Here is a 16,208-nt window from a genome sequence, read left to right as displayed (position 1 = left end):
GCGAGATATGAGTCCACCCAGAGTACTCTGACATTAAAGTACCTCGAGTGTTTACTACAAGTCGGCTTCTCTGTTTCCGAGGGACTCTTCCTCATTCCTGNGNCCTGNGGACCCGAGGGAGTTCCCTCACTCGGGGGTCCTACAGTAAGTAGTTCATTACAATTTAATAGAACAGTAAAGTTCTGCTGTACCAAGAGAAAGAAAGTCTGCCTTGGTACCAGTTCTTCAGTTTGAAATTTTAAAATATTTTCAGTTTCTAAATGAATGTTCTGATTATCATTGGAATAATTGAAATCATTGAATTTTTTGAACCTTAACAGAACACAGTTTTTTAATATATTAATATATATGGCACCTTTACCCTAATCTGATGATTAAAATGAAAGTTCCATAACTAGGAATCTTAGCTGTCTTACAAGTTGCATGTCAGTATATGCTTTTATAAACAGGTATCTACTGAATGAATACAAAAAACTGAGAATTTAGTAAGTTTATTGTTTATCATCTTAATAGTGGTTTACACCAATCAATTAATGGTTTCTTGCAATTACTTCATTAAAAGAACATATACTCTGTAACACTGTTACTCTGGTAGTTAATTGAAAAGTTATTAGAACCTGTGTTAGTTACTTGTTATCTCTGTGATGAGACAAAGGAAGAAGGTGGGGGTGGGAGAAAGATTTTAAAAAGGAAGATTTATCCTGGGTTGTGGTTTTAGCATTTACAGTTCATGGTCCTCTTTGCTCTATTGCTTCTGGACCTGAGCATAATACTGCCTCCTTGCAGAAAGAATATAGTGGAAGAAAATGGCAGATTGCAGGCAAAAAGAAACAGATTGGAAGGTGCCAAAACAAGACATATCATCCAAAAGTGCTCCTCATTGACTTACTTCCTCAGTCTTTTCCTACCCTCCACCTCATGAATCTATCTGTGGGTAACCTGCTAATTGGATCACAGCTTATCAGGATCCTCTTACCTCTCAATGAATGGATCCACTAGCAGTGAACCAGACTTTTAAGTACCTTAGCCTTTAAGGATAACAAAATCCAGTAAAGAAAAACAATAATAAAACTGTTTAGAAACAGAGGAGAGAATGATAAGATACACAAGTAATTATATACCCAAAATAAGTAACAGAATTTGAATTCTGAGTAAAATGAGCTAAACACAATCCATTTTAGGTTTGAATTCTAGGCAAGATGGTGTAAGCACGTTTGTCTTTAGCATTGTTTTGGCTGTGCTAATTGATTGTCATGTCTACCAGCGATGTTTATAGTTAACCTTTCCTCCAAATCCTTGCTAGTATTTCATCATTGTTTGCTTTTAATAGCATTGCAACAGAGAATTCTGGACAGAACAAATAAACCATATACCAAAAGACTCCAGACAATAGGGTAAAGAAGGGAAGGGACTTGCTAGGGGCAGTAAAACCATACTTCACAAAGAACAACTTGATAGTAGACAATAAAACCTAAAAATTTCACTCTGAACTACCCTGGCAAATAAAAAGATAGAACTATAGACTAGAAAAAAATTGTAAATCACACATTCCTAAAAAGAGATATATTTAAAGTATATAAAGTACTCTCTTTAAATACTTTAAATTCTCTTTAAAGTAAAGCTGAAAAATAATGAGATTATTCAAATATATGATAGGCAGAAACTAAGAGACTTTTCAGAAGTGCCTGTAGATAGCCAGTAATCCCATGAATACTTTTCTTCTCATTAATCATTAGAATAATACAAAGCAAGGCTGCAGTAAAATGCAGTAAAAATATACACCTATTTGAAACAGTGAAGTAAAAAATACTGCTAATACCAAGTCATGGCGGAGATGTAGATCAGGTTCTCTTCTGAATTGCTAATGAAAATGTAAAATGATACAGCTATTTGAAAAGTGTTTGTATTTTCTTATAAAATCAACATGGATTTAATATGTGATCCAGCTTTGTGTATTTACTCTAGAAAAGTAAAAAATTTACATAAAAACGAATTCATGACTGTTCATAAAACCCCTTTTTAAAAGCACAAAACTGATAAAACACCAAATATTTTATAGTGAAAAATAAATGCCCTGTCTTAGCAGTATTGATGATCAGCCACAATTAGGTTGTTTTAGAAAAAAGGATAAAGATAATTTTATGATTTCAAATAATCTTAAGAGTTTTTTGTCTGTTTTGATTTATACAGAGGAAATGAAAAGAAATAAAAAAGAAATTAGTGAATTGTACTTTTCTGCAAACTGGATTGATCTCAAGGGAATTATCTTGTATAAAAGTTGTAAGAATATAGAGTTGAATATACTGTGGTTCTGCTTATATAACATCCTCACAGTGAGGAAATCCAGTGGTTAATTGGGGTTGAGGTGTGACATCATGCTCAGGCAATACAAGGTACAATCAATGGATGAGCTACGTTTGTAAAATCCTTTATTCTTTCTTTACTAACATATGATAGTTAATAGCAGAACAGTTCTATCATTGAGAAGGTTTTCTATATATAAAAATAAATGAGCATGATAAAATAGGTTTCGTTCATATAAGGTTATTTGGATAATATGATATATATGAATATATATGAATTATAAAAGAAAACTTCATCTCTCTGAGATATCAAACCACAGTCTTTCTGTTTAGTATTCTTATTTTTATGTAATGATTATTTCTAGAAAATACATGATTATGTTTTTATGTCAAAATAAGTTTGTCAGCCAGGTGTGGTGGCACACACCTTTAATCCCAGCACTCTGGAGGCAGAGGCAGGAAGATCTCAGAATTTGAAGCCAGCCTGATCTACAGGGGAAGTTCCAGGACAGCCAGTGGCACATAGAGAAATCCTCTCTTAACCCCCCTTCCTCCCCCCAAAAAAACCCAAAAAACAAAACAAAATACAAGAGTGTCCAATTTTAATCAGGTATTTATGTTCCAAATATTTTTTTTTAAAAAAAAACTATGAGCACCAGCCTTTGAGGAGCAGAGGGGCAGAGGGGCAGGGGGGGAGGGGGGAGGGGGGCAGGGGAGCAGAGGGGCAGAGGCATTATCTCTGAGTTGCAGGCCAGTCTGGTCTCCATGGTGTTTCCAGGAGAGCCAGAGCTACATAGTGAGACTCTGTTTTGAATAAAACAAACAAACAAACAAAAAAACAACATGAAAAAATAAGCTCATTTGAAACAATACACAAAGGTTATATTTCTCCTGATTTCTAAAAAATTCTGATTATTGCTGATCATCAATATTGCTAGACTAAGACATTTATTTCCCAGTATTACTTTTATTCTTAATTTTAAAGGCTCACCATAGTCCATTCCAGGTTTTGAAGCTACTCCTGTTATCATTTTTATGCAAGACATGCTAAGAAACTGAAGTAATTTTGTCTATTGCTAAATAAATTAATTGAAATCTATAGTATAAAAAGTTTAATAAATGTAGATTTATAAAATGTTTATATATTTTAAATAGATTTTTTTCTGACTCACAACATTTAACTCTTTATTGATTTGTTTGTTCATATATATGTGTGTTATATTTAGCTAGAGTCTTACTGTCTATCCCAGGCTGTCCTGTAACTTGCTAAGTAGCACTGCTTGGTACTGAACTTCTGATTATCTTGCCTCAGACTCATAAGTGCTGGGATATAGGAACAATTCTCGTGTCATTTGTTTCAAACATGATCTTCTCATGGGAACTATTATCTATAAGCTAACAAAGTTCAGAGTTTCCGAGGTGAGGATTTAAAAGTCTATAAATGGGCAATTGGAATGATATTTAGTGGGTCTATTCCCACTTCGACACTTTGATTTCCAACCCATGTATTTTGACTGTGGAGCAGAGTGTAGTTTCATGATCACTCAATCACCATTCAGTCTACAGACATAGTCTCATTGCTCCGATTTCTTTTTTTTTTTTTAAAGATTTATTTATTATTATACATAAGTACACTGTAGCTGTCTTCAGACACACGAGAAGAGGGCATCAGATCTCATTATGGGTGGTTGTGAGTCACCATGTGGTTGCTGGGATTTGAACTCATGACCTTTGGAAGAGCAGTCAGTGCTCTTACCCGCAGAGCCATCTCACCAGCCCCCAATTTCTTGATCATTTGTAACCATCCATACGTTTCATGAATATCGGGATAAGTATTAGTTGAGTCCATGAATAGTGATGCTGGAGAAATGATTGCAGAGGAAGACAAATCCATAGAATATATGCCTGTTCAGTAAGCTTGGATCTGTACTCCTCACCATAAAAAGTCCAATTTAATCTACCTCTTACAACATGTTCAAGAGAAATAATGTCAAACTAAGGACACAGTGCTGGTTTTTACTGTTGGTTGATTGAGTACTCACCACTAGCATTAGCCATCCACCTTCAATAAGGAGAGACCAGTGTTGTTGATTTCTCTTCTCCCTGCCTCCCTGACCACCTTGCTATGGGCCTATTGAGCAAGCACTGGGACAGCTAAGGAGAAAAAGATTAGTCATTTTCCCAGGGTGTGCCATTGCCTACAAGTCATGTGATAAATATCCTAGTAGGACTTTGAATTTCTTGAGGTTAATGTTCAGGTCAAGTTAGTATAGATCCATGTGTATTCCTTTTACTCCATGCTTTCTTTACTGCTCTTTCTTTGTCTTGCTACAAGTCTCTTTACTGCCCAGCTACACTTTTAAAACTTCTCATGATCCAGAGTCTGTGTGTATTTCTGGTTATCATTCATATCGCATACAGTGCATAACCCAAATATATCACTCAAACTTCTGTTCACCATGAAGGTATTTCTCATCATTCTCCTGTAGACTGCTCCTTCAAGTGAGCTATAGTATGCTTCAACATTTTCATTTTGTGTTGGTATAAACATACTGTGGAGACATGCCTGTTTGTGTGACAGGCTTCAGTATTTTTCTTCCTCAGTTAACTGGCTACAAGGAACATCCTAGGAAGTGAAGGAGTGAAGGAGAGGAAGCAGTGAAAAAGGTTTTGGTATCAAGGAATCTGATTCACTTATATTTTTAGCCTAGTTAGGTCTTCTGGACCTGTCCAAGCTTGGTCTCTATATGATGACATGCAGATTATTTTCAAGGCCAACCTATTGTACTGGACATGTAGCTCAGTAGCTAATCCACCAGCTCATAGATTTGGAACTCCTATCTAGATATCCAGAATGTTTTTGGCTCTTTATCACATATAGGATTTTTTTTTGAGACCTGGTCTTTCTCTCTCTAGTCATTATAGTCCTAGTATTTTTTATATAGACCAGGCTGGCCTCACACTTAAGAGAACTATCTATCTCTGCCTCCCAAGTGCTGGGGCTAAAGGTGTATGCCACTAGGCCCGGCTCCAGTACTGCTCTGAAGAGTAAAACATTATTATTTTTGAACCAGTTACAGTGTATAGGCCCACTGTTAAAATATACTAATAATCAGTTTTATATAATAAATTATATAAAATTATATAGTAATAATAGAGGAGGGAGTAAAGTTGCAAAAATGGTTTGGCTTTGTCCTAAGGCATCGGTTTCTAAGGCATGTCCTAAGGCATGGAAAGGAAGGAGAGTAAGACTAGTGGTTCGAATTAGAGGGAAAAAAGGAAAGAAAAAGAAAGGAAAAAAAGAAGAAAAGGAAAGTACAAAGAAGGGAAGAACACTTAAGACGAAGGGAAGAAAGAAGTAAGGCAGCTTCAGCTAAAGGTGGAATGAAGGAAAAAAGGTGAGAAATTCAGTCAAACCTAAGGCAAACATGTGCCTTAGGAGGCCGAGGAAGGGGGACCCCATCCAGGACCATCTGTACTTCAAAAAATCCCATAAGTGGGAGATAGGAGAACAGGACAGGACTAAGTTTATCCAGTATAAACTTATAAGGGAAGTATAGAGGCAAAGGAGATCGTTTCAGGAAGGAGTATGGGACCTCTGACTTATGCCCAGGAGCTAGCCTTGTTTCTATGTGCTCTCTCTTGGTTGTGTTCCTGTTTCGTGGTATTCTTTGCTGAGGTGAGGTACATGTGCTGTTCTGCCTTTGTACAGTCCAGTGTGTGGGCAGGCTTTGAGTGCTGGTCTTGTCGCTATAGAGGCCATTAGCCGGGTGGCTTGTAGGTGTGGTGCCTTTATTTGTATGTCCCCTTCTAAACCATGGCCTAGGCTAGATTTGCACTGTGCAGAACACAATACAGATTTCTGATTACGTTTTTTTCCTTTATATAGAGAACTGTAGGTCAAATCTCACTTATTTTGCCCATGACATCTGTTCTGGGTTTCCAGAGTGAGTGTTGAAGTTAAATTTCTTTGTCTCTACAACTACCTAGTTGCTGACTCAGCAGGTAGGAGTTGTTTAAAAATAGCTTTTTTCCACTTATCAGGCTGAATGCTTAAGAGAGGATTTTCCCAGCATCTTCTCTCCCTCTGTCATATCTCTGACAGCTTTTCAGTCACTGTACCCCCCACCCCTACCCTCTCCCTATTTGAGTTATATATCACTGAAAGTACAGTGTGGAACTTTCAGAGGCTTCAACTTTCTCAAAAGTAGTTCTGATCCTCTGCAGTTGCACTTGCCTTGGCCCTGGGAGGAGAGCATTTTCTAATCAGGGTTTAGGTTTTTGGAAGGAGTTCGGGTGCTTCTGTTCTGTTTTCTAAAGTTTTCTTTCTTTGTTTTCCTGATGTTAACCCACCTTACAGGTTGGTTGTTCTCTAGCTGTCCTCGTGTATTTTCCAGAAACATTTGCAGAAGTCTGTGATACACCATCTTTCACATTTTTGTCTTTAAAAATAATTCTGGATTCCACATGAGAAGAAGCATGCAGTATTTTTATATTTTGTAATGTAACCTATAGTTCCATCTAGTTTTCTGATATATTTGTTTATTTATTTTATGTATATGGGTCCTTTGTTTGTCTGTATACCATAATAGCATTGGATACCATTATAGACTTTTGTGAGCTACCATGTGTGTGCTGGTAATTTAACTCAGGACCTCCGGAAAAGCAGCCAGTTCTCTTAACTGCTGAGCCATCTCTTCAGCCACCATTTTTTTTTTATTTTAACTTTTGTAAATCTTTTTTTCCCCTCCAAGACAGGGTTTCTCTGTGTAACAACCCTGGCTGTCCTGGAAAATGCTTTGTAGACCAGTTATACAACCGTAACATATATGCAAAAGACTTGAGCCCCTGTGAACTGGTTAGTTGATTCTGTGGGGTATTTTCTTCCAGTGTCCTTGACCTCTCTGGCTCCTATTCTTCCTCTTTCTCTTCTCGTGGATTTGCTGAGCTCCCCTAATGTTTGGCTGTGAGTCTCCATCTGCTCTGAACAGTTGAAGGCTCTCTGATGATGACTATGCTAGGCTCTAGAGTGAGATAACCCAATCACAAAACAACTCACATAATATGTACTCACTGATAAGTGGATATTAGCCCTGAAACCTAGAATACCTAAGATAGAATTTGTAAAACACATGAAACTCAAGAAGAAGGAAGACCAAAATGTGGTCACTTCGCCCCTTCTTTGAATTGGGAACAAAACTCCCATGGAAGGGGTTACAGAGAGTTTGGAGCTGAGACGAAAGGATGGCCCATCCAAAAACTGCCCCACCCAGGGGTCCATCCCATAATCAGCCACCAAATGCAGACACTATTGCATACGCCAGCAAGATTTTGCTGAAAGGACCCTGATATAGCTGTCTCTTGTGAGGCTATGCCAGTGCCTGGCAAACACAGAAGTGGATGCTCACAGTCAGTTATTGGATGGAACACAGGGCCCCCAATGGAGGAGCTAGAGAAAGTACCCAAGGAACTGAAGGGGCCTGCAACCCTATAGGTGGAACAATAATATGAACTAACCAGTACCCCCAGAGCTCGTGTCTCTAGCTGCATAGGTAGCAGAAGATGGCCTAGTCAGCCATCATTGGGAAGAGAGGCCCCTTGGTCTTGCAAACAAAATGCCCCAGTACAGGGGAATGCCAGGGCCAAGAAGTAGGAGTGGGTGGGTAGGGGATCGGGGGGTGGCAAGGGTATAGGGGACTTTGGGGATAGCATTTAAAATGTAAATGAATTAAATACTTAATAAAAATTGGGAGGGGGGAGAAGAGACCAGCGTCACTGAGGTGAAATCTGGGGATTACTGAAAGAGCACAAAGAGGCTATGTTCTAGATATAGCAAATTTGTATCTCATGTTTCAGCTGGACTTAGAAATGTGTAAGAATCACCCAGGTGGTTCTGGTTTTGAAGGTATGACGGGGTAATGGAGAGCAGCTGAGGCTTGGCACCATGAGAGTCCAGGGAAGGACAATGGTGAAGGTGCAGCCTCAATTGCAGTTGATGGTCCAGGACTGAAGGGGTCATGCAAAGAAGTTGAGGTTTGGCACCATGAAGAGAGCCTATGAGAGGCTATTGGTGAAGCCTGGTAGCAGCAGAAGGCCCCAGTGTATTGGAAATATCAGTACCGTGGAAGGATCACCAAGAACAGCAGCAGCAGTGGAGTGGAGTCAGCAATTACCTAGAGTGCTACAGAGTGCAGACTTGGAGAAGTGACTGCAGCCCTTTGGAGGATCCCAGAAAATCATATGTAGATACAAAGAATCAGAACAAGAAGCTGTGAACATGGAGTTGACTTGGAGACCCCAAGATATTAAAGATGCCAGAGCTGTGGGATACCTGCAGAGGAAAGCTGCTAATGGGGAGTGGAAACAGCCAAGGAGAAAGAACTTTTTGTAGTCAACAAAGATAAAAAAGGAGCTGGAGATCTGAAGACCTCTTTGACATCAGTCATGGAGATTGGGAGTTTATCCAGCTGGTTTCCTGTCTTACTTTGGGGATTACAGTTAAGTGATCTGATGAATCTCAGAAGAGACTTTGAACTTAGGACTTTTAACATTGTGAGACTGCTATAGACTGAGGACTTTGAAAGTTGGATTAAATGTACTTTTTTACTATACTATGGCTAGGTATGGCCTGCATAGACTCATGTGTTTGAACAAGCCTAAGGGGTCCAGGGAGTAGAATATGATGGTTTATATGATAGATAAAACATATCTATCATATGTATGCCATAATGCCAAAGCCCAGGGAGTGGCACTAATAGGAGGTGTGGCCTTGTTAGCGTAGGTGTGACACTGTGTGGGTATGGGCTTTAAGACCCCCATTTCAGCTGCTTGGAAGTCAGTCTTCTAGCTGCCTTTGGCACAAGAGGTGGAAATCTCATCTCCAGTCCCATGTCTACCTGGATGCTCTCATGTTCCTGCCTTGATGATGATGGACTGAACCTCTGAACCTGTAAGCCAGCCCCATTTAAATGTTCTTTATAAGAGTTTCCTTGGTCATGGTGTCTGTTCACACCAGTAAAACACCCAGAGAGTACCTTTTATGATAAAAGTTGTTTAGTAAAATAAACAAATTTTTTATTAGTTCTGTCATTGCTAAAAGAGAAAGAAAAGAAAAAAGTGCTGGTCTAAAGCAACTTAGGAAAGGAAAGAGTTGGTTAGGCTCATAGTGAAGTCCGTCATGGTGGGGAGGGCTTGGCAGCAGGTCATATTTCAGCACAGTCAGGAAGCAGAGAGATGGACACTGGTGCTCAGCTTTCCTTCTCTTCATTTTCCCTGAGATACCAGCTGCTGGAATAGTATTACCATATAAGGTGAGTCTTCTTCCTTCAGTTAGCCCAGTCTAGACACTCAGAGATATGCCCAGCTGTTTGTCTCTTAGGTCATTTTAGATCCTGTAAAGTTGATACAATTAAGCAGTAATTAACTGGAATAAGTGTACTTCAACCTAATAAAATCATGTGTGATAAGCCTGCATGCTAGCTGTAGTCTACTCAGTGGTGAGAACGTGAAGCTTTTCTTCCAAGAATAGGAACAAGACAAAGGTACCTGCTTTTATAGCTTTCATTCTGGAATCCAAGTCAGAACAAATGGGGAAAAGATAAATTAAAAGCACCCAGGAATAGAAGCAAAACTATCTGTTTCTAGAGAACTAACTTATTATGTAGAAATCTCTGGCATCTCTGTGCATGCATATACCTCATTAGAATTAACAAATATTTAGGAAAGTTAATGATAGAGAGAACATACTAAAGTCACTCATATTTCTATAAAATTAGCATACTATCTGAAAATAAAATTAAGAGAACAGTCTCATTTATAATGGCATCAAAAACAGTTAAATGCTTGGGAATAAAGTTGGCTGTGAAACTGAAAAAATTTGTACACTGAAAGCCAATACATTGTTGAAGGAAGTTAAAGCATTAAAAAAAAAAGCTCCATGGCCACTTACTATTGGCTCTAGAATAAATGAGCTCATGCTTACTTGGAAATGACAGCCATGGTTTTTCATCAATATACAGTTATGTATAACCATATATGCTATTCATGATAACTGAAAAATACTTCATTACTTATTATTATTATTAGTTTTATTGTTTTATACTGTGTACTTCTTCAGACTTTTGGTAGCCTTTTGAGTTCAAATTTAGGACTTTATAAGTAACTTTAAAAGAAAAGCAGTGATCACTGGCTTGTTTACCTTATTCAGAGCAGCGCATACTTCAGAAGTAAAGGTTCATTTCATCAGGAAGATACAGAATATGACAATATACAGCATATGACAGTTATTAAAAACAGGTAAAAATGAGCCATACTTTAAAAAGGAATTATATACACAAACAGTTAAAATATAAAGGGACTATAAGATGCAAACCAAGATTATGATTACCAATTGGGTGTTAAAAACCATTATTGTTAGGTAGGGGTTCTTTTATATAAGTAAGATACAAAACTAGATAAGGGTAAGGGTTGGTGGGTATTATTATCTAGTGGGTTGCTAGTAGTCATGTTTAGAAGCTCATCTAGCAAACTACATGGTATTTTGAGGCCAGGTCCAGATCAGTGTCTACTGGAGAAAGAATAAAATCAGAGGTGTGATAGTAACTACAATTGCAGATAGATTTATTATTTTTCTCCCTCTCTCCCCCTATTTCCTTCCTCCCCACAAATGAAAAGAGCAAGGCATACCACAGAAGTCAGGGAACTCTTGTGTTTCCTTGGTATTAGGTCCTGGTATGAAATGACTACTGCTGTATTTCTAGACAAGTGGATGTAAATATGTACCTTCTGCCTTTTTCTTTTTCTTTACTGCCACAGGGTGCCTGAGAACCTAGCAGAGGCTTGGTTGGCAGGGTAGCTGCTCCCACGCCTGCTCCATATGTACTGTCTCCAGTGTGAAAGCTATCTGTGGATAAATGCCATGCTGTAGTTAAGACACAGAGCTTTCTCCAGGGCCACCTTCTGCTGTGGAATGAATTTCATTCCTCATGTGTTTCAGGAATGAGACATATAAGTGCTCTGGCTTTTGTGTTGATTTTGACAGAGAGTTATTGTACTTAGACAGATTTGCTGGCTCCAATTATCAATATTTAAGTTGGTTAGGAATGAGGGCTGTGTTTACAGTCAACTTTGTGTCCTGTACTGAGTTGGCTTGCGCAGTGGAAGATGGCTTTTCATAGTTGGGGTTATTCAGTTTTATCTTTTAAAACAGCCAAAACTGAATGTAAATCTGAATTTTAAATTTAGAGATTACGGACTGCTAGTCATTTAATTCAATTTGGGTCCTGGTGCCATCTCTTCCCACTTGTAATTCTGGGTCTATATTTACTTTGTTCTAGTTCTTTTGGCTATTTCTTCAGTGTTTTACATTTCTAATAGTATTCCCTTAATGGATGCCGTTTCTGAACTTCAGGTATTATTTAACAGTTTTTCCTATTGTAAAAGACAATAAGTAAACAGAATGCTCATGCACCTACATCCCTGTCCTGCCTGTGTCCAAAGTCCCAAATCACCAGCTTTTGAATCAGTAGTCAGTGGCTACAATGTCTGTGTAATTGTTTAATGAATTTTGTATCACTCCTTTTTGAATCAGCAGTCAGTTGTTATGCTGTGTGTGTGATTATTTTCATAAATAAAGACCTCTGGTTGTGCTTCCTTTCTTGTACTGCTTGTTTTCACAGGCACTGACTGCTTGATCTTATTCACTCCATTTTCTAAAATCTAACCTCTTAGCAGAAATAAAATCTCCACTGAGTGTGTTCATTACATTAGGTATTTAATAAATGTAATTTTTCTCAGTAATGTCTTGTGGAACTCTGCTACCTTCTACATTAATATGTCCTGAAAGATGTATTTTTCCCCCCTAGGTCCCTTTGTCTCTTAGGCTAAACCACTTTTGCCTTAATTTTGGCTTACTTGCTCATTTGACAAACACTTTACCAGTAGCTTTCTGAAAAGCAAACCATGTAAAATAAAAATTAACATTCCTTTTTTATTTTATTTTATTTTTATTTTTTATACTCTATATTCTATTCCCCGCACCCATCCACTCTCCAACTGCTCCACATCCCACACCTCCTCCCTACCCCACCCTATTCCAAGTGGATGCCCCCACCTCCCACTCTACCCCACCTGACCTCTAAACTCTCTGGGGCCTCCAGTCTCTTGAGGGTTAAGTGCATCATCTCTGAATGAACAGACTGGGAAGTCCTCTACTGTATGTGTGTTGGGGGCCTCATATCAGCTGGAGTATGCTGTCTGGTTGGTGGTCCAGTGTTTGAGAGATCTTGGGGGTCCAAATTAACTGAGAGAGACTGCTGGTCCTTCTACAGGGTCACCCTTCTCCTCAGCTTCTTTCAGCTTTCCCCTAACTCAACAACAGGGGTCAGCTGCTTCTGTCCATTGGTTGGGTTCAAATATCTGCATCTGACTCTTTCAGCTGCTTGTTGGGTCTTCTGTAGTGTAGGCACTCCATAGCCTCAGTAATAGTGTCAGGCCTTGGGAGCTCTCCTTGAACTGGATCCCACTTTGGGCCTGTCATTGGACCTTCTTTTCCTCAGGCTCCTCTCCATTTCCATCCCTGTAATTCTTTCAGACAGGAACAATTAGGGGTCAGAGATGTGATTGTGGGATGGCAACCCCATCCCTCACTTGATGTCCTAACATTTCTTATTTTAAAATGTATTAACCTCCCCTTACCAGTAGATTGACAGTTTTGATGAATATAAAATTGTTACAAATAAGATAAAGAATTTTAGCTAGGTGTGGGCATATATACTTGTACTAGCCAGCACTCAGAAGGTTGAGGCAGGAGGATCAAGAGTGTGAGTTCATTCAGGATCTAGCATCCAGTGAGACTTTCACACAGACATAGCAACAGAAGCAAACCCTACAGAACTGTGCATGGCCTCAGTATTTTTCATCTCTGCCGCTGCTGTCTGTCCTGCTGTCAGTGCTGTACTTCTTTGTATTTACACGTTGTCTTTCTGAACGCTTTTGAGTCATCACTTTTTCCTCGGTGTTGTGGACTTTTACAAGTGTCCCTCATTGATCTGTTTTTAAATTTTGGTTTGGCTTATTGGTGGTTATGTTGACTATAATCCAGTTATTCCAATGTGGGAGAATTTTTTTTTCTGGTACAGCTTAATTCAGTAGTTAGTGTTCAACCTCTGGCTACATAGAACTTCCACTGAGTCAGTGGCTTTAGGTTCTTACCTTGATTTCAACGAATGAATTTCACTGATAACAGCTAGGGTAAGATTTTGGGAAGGACATTATTATAGGTGAAAGCATACTAGCAAGCACCTGCACAGCAAGGACCAGGTCCCAGAGAGAGGATCCTACTGAGTTGAGTGTAGAAGATTGGAAAGAAGTTGACACCATGTTGATTGCATTATTAATGCTGCTTTCTAATTATATTATGCATTTCATTCTTACTCTATTTTTACACAAAAGACTAGAGCAGGTTTTTCCACCTTTGCATAGTTAAATGAGAATGGGTTTTCTACTAGGTAAAAAGTATAGCAGTTCCATTCCAGTAATCTATATAACAAACCACGAACAGCCTAGAAGCTTCAAACAACTGTTAACTGTTTCAGTAGTTCAGCTGGGCAGTTTTCTCTCATAGTTTTATTTTGTTGCAGTCAGGTGGTTGTAGGGTGGGCAATAGGGATATGAAAATTTGGCAAGGCTAGGTATATGGTATTAAGAACTACTTATTAGGATGCCAACTTGTGGCTTCAACATATAGCTGTGCTTAAAAGACTATTTATTTATTTATTTATTTATTTGTTTATTTATTTATGCATCCCAATAGACAGCAAGAAGTAGGCTAATTTTGGGCTCACAACTGACTCAGTTCAATTCTGTCATGTTCTATTGCTTAGAGTGGTCTCAAGACCTGTCTAGATTCATGGAGAAAATCCACTGTCTTTCCTTGTAGGACTGTCAGTTACATTGTTATACAAGAACAGGGCATGGGTGCAATTATGATTTCTGGACATTTTAATATAAAAAGTCATTATTAAAAACAAATAATTAGCCGGGCGTGGTGGCACACGCCTCTAATTCCAGAACTCGGGAGGCAGAGGCAGGCAGATTTCTGAGTTCGAGACCAGCCTGGTCTACAAAGTGAGTTCCAGAGCAGCCAGGGATATGCAGAGAAACCCTATCTCAACAAAACAAAACAAACAAACAAACAAAAAACAAAACAAAACCCCCCAAAATTGTTTATAATTCTTTAAAAACTATTTCAGTGTATTCTAGCATAGACATTATGTATGTATGTGTATATATTACATGAGTATATGCTTATATATGTGTATACCCATATATATGTATATATATAATTATACATATATACTACACATATAAATAATCTTAATTAAGCTGCTATATAAAAATTCTATAAACTGTAAAGAACAGAAGTTCATTTCTCACAGTTCTGGAATTTGGGAAGTCTAAGATGAAGACACAGAGTTATTGACATGGGAGAGGTCATTTCCACATAAGTGACACCTTTTCACTACATCCTCACATTGTGTAGCAGAGGAAACAAACTCCATGGACCAGTCCTCTGCAAGGGCACTAATGCTAATTGTGCTCTGCCCTCATAACTGTAATCATCTCTGCGAAGGTACTACCATCTAATACCATTGCCTTAAGGATTTTGATATGTAAATTTGATGTGACACAAAAATTTAAGTTGTAGCACATGGGCTACAGAGATGGCTCAGCAATAAAAAATGCTGGCTGCTTTTCCAGAAGACTTTGTTTGATTCGCATCACCAGCATGACAGATTACAACTGTCTGTAATTCTAGTTTCAGGGATATCCAATGCCCTCTTGAGTCCTCTGTATGCACCAGGCTTGGAATTGGTACACAGACATACATTTAGGCAAAACATCAATACACATAAAATAAAAATGAATACATCTTTAAGAAGAATAAATCATAGCACATATGTAGACATATGTGATACACTTGTATCAGTAAACTCCCTTACTCTTGGCCTAAAAAACGAACCCTACTTTTTGTTAGTGTTCACAAGTCTTAGAACTACCTTGAAGCTGAAACTGTCTTTCATCCTCTAATTCAAATCAGCATCCCTGAGAAACTGGTTTATATTTTCTAAAGCTTCAGCATCCCTTTGTATCACTCTCAGCTGATGTTCTTGCCTTTTCTCTGATAGTACTTTAGTCATTTCATTTCTAACTCTCAGTGTCAATACTTATATTAGGGATCCTTCCTTTCTGTGACAATACAGTTGTTCCTTTTGACCCATGTAATCAAGTGATTATGGAACAAAAGTACTTGAAAAAATTGCATCTATAGAATGTGTTGATTGATTATTAAAGCATCCTTTAATAATACTTGGTTATACTTTACTATCTTCAACAATTGTATAAAATCATGTTTCTCTCTGAAAGAAAGAGAATCCTAAGTATTCAAAAAGTCAAGATTTTGCTTCTGTGAAATAAGACTCCAGTTCTGAAATTTATATTCTTAAGAACAGTTTTTGAAGCATTAAGTGGGTACTTAGTTTTTTGTGTTTTGTTATTTACTTGCAAGGTAATAAACACTATAATGCCCTTAATTAAGTTCATTATGATGTTTCTACTTAACTTTTGTAATGTAAGGATCTTTATTAAGCTGAAAGAAGTAGAAATCGCCCACTCTAGGGACACACACTGTTTTAAAGAAGCTAATTAGAAAGCTAGATGAGGCCTAGAAACCAAGAAAGAAATCTCACTCCAGAGACTGGCTCTATATGAAACCTTAGTTGCTTCAAAATAGGGCAATTAATTCTCTTCCCTCCTTTTAACTTGACTGTCCCTCCTGATGAAACTAGAGGTGTTGCCAGATGGTCGAAGTCTTTGCTGTTGGGGGCATTATTGCTTCCATTGTGA

At 38.2% G+C, this 16,208-nt stretch overlaps 1 protein-coding gene across 6 annotated transcripts in view; it reads left to right on the top strand.

Annotated features, from left to right (window-relative positions):
- Dock3 (dedicator of cytokinesis 3) overlaps positions 1-16,208 on the top strand; it is a 299,922-nt gene that overhangs the window by 105,427 nt on the left and 178,287 nt on the right. The gene's annotated exons all lie outside the window — the stretch shown is intronic.

Source organism: Mus pahari, chromosome 10, assembly GCF_900095145.1.
Source record: "Mus pahari chromosome 10, PAHARI_EIJ_v1.1, whole genome shotgun sequence".
NCBI classification, from domain to species: domain Eukaryota; kingdom Metazoa; phylum Chordata; class Mammalia; order Rodentia; family Muridae; genus Mus; species Mus pahari.
Note: the sequence above shows the minus strand (reverse complement) of the source record. Positions and strands in the feature narration are given on the sequence as shown.